Source organism: Nycticebus coucang, chromosome X (assembly GCF_027406575.1).
Source record: "Nycticebus coucang isolate mNycCou1 chromosome X, mNycCou1.pri, whole genome shotgun sequence".
In the NCBI taxonomy this organism is placed as follows: Eukaryota; Metazoa; Chordata; class Mammalia; order Primates; family Lorisidae; genus Nycticebus; species Nycticebus coucang.
The window spans coordinates 23988505-23990026 of NC_069804.1; the positions used below are offsets into that span (position 1 = coordinate 23988505).

At 37.8% G+C, this 1522-nt stretch overlaps 1 non-coding gene across 1 annotated transcript; it reads left to right on the forward strand.

Moving 5' to 3' along the window:
• Positions 1–110, forward strand: LOC128578724 (U6 spliceosomal RNA). The gene has a single exon (XR_008377860.1). It is a non-coding gene; the product is annotated as a U6 spliceosomal RNA (small nuclear RNA).
• The last annotated feature ends 1412 nt before the right edge of the window (positions 111–1522 follow it).

Genomic DNA, 1522 nt, shown 5'->3' on the forward strand with positions numbered 1-1522 from the left:
GTGCTCGCTTTGGCAGCACATATACTAAAATTGGAATGATACAGAGGAGAAGATTAGCATGGCCTCTGCACAAGAATGAGACGCAAATTCATGAAGCATCCCGTATTTTTTCAATTTATCATTAGTCTTTTTCAATGTCGATGCAGGTTGCCCCTGTTCAGGGCTGAGCAGGGATCCCTGTTTCCTAGCCTGGGTAATTTCACATAAGACTCTTCTGAAGTAGATGCCCTGAACCTTTTGCCCCAAGCAAGGGGGACTGAATTCATTTGTTAATACATGCATCAACATTGAAGTCTGACAAGTCCTGGCCATATGTAATTTTTAAGATCTTTCTTTTTTATAAAACAGTATATAATCCCTAGGAAAAAAGACCCATGATAGACTTCCTGCTTGAGTCTTTCCCTCTGCTAGAAGCTCTGGTGCTTTTTATTCCTTCTGTATTCCTTTCTATCTAATAAATCCTATTTTACCACTGATCTGTGGTCTGTGGGTTTATTATTCAAATCTCCAAGATCAAGGACCTACTGCAGAAAGAATTTCTGCCAACAATGTGATCTAATATTTTTCTTGTTAAGTAATAGAATTTTATCTAGCCAAGTGTCATCTCTGATTTAATAATGAAAACAACAAGAAAAAGTAAAACAAATCTACTCAATAACAAAAATAAATTTAAAAATGAGCCACATACTAGGAAAAAAATACTTGCAAAACACATATTTTATAAAGGAATTTTGTTTAGGATATACATAAACTCATAATTTAATAATTGAACAAATAATTCTAAAAGTAGGCTAAGGATTTGAACAAATACTTCATTAAAGAAAATATACAACTTTCTATCCTTTTTCATTTTAAAGTTGTCAAAGGGAGAATGTGATGGGTCCTCTGGTATGAAATTCTGGATTTCCTTGGGCCTTCTTGTAGGAGCAGTGATCAACTGTGCTGACAACACAGGAGCTGAAAATCTGTATAATCTCTCTGAAGGGGATCGAGGGACAATAGGACAGACTTCTCACTGCTGGTATGAGTGCTGTGGTGATGGCCATGGTTAAGAAAGGCAAACTAGAGCTTAGCAAGCAAGTATATCCAGTAGTGGTAATTTGACGATGAAAGTAATACCAGAGAAAAGATTGGCATGTTTCTTTATTTTGAATATAATGTAGAAGCCATAGTAAATAATAAAGGCAAGATAAAAAGGTTCTACCATCACAAAGACCAAATGTAGAAGGAGGCACAGACTTGTGGCCCAGGATTGCGTCCACTGCTGGTAGCATTGCATGATTCACCAGTGTATTTGTAAAAAAAGAAAACAAAAAATCCCCCCAAATTATATGTTCCTTTCTCCCCAAAAGAGGGAAGAGGAGGAAGAAGAGGAGAAGGAGAAAGAGGAGAAGAAAGAGGGGGAGGAGGAGGAGGAGGAGGAGGAGGAGGAAAGGAAATATAAGAGATGGCTAAAAGATTTCTTTTCTTGGGAGGGGAGGGACAGAGTCTCACTCTGTTGCCCTGAGTCGAGTACTGTGGC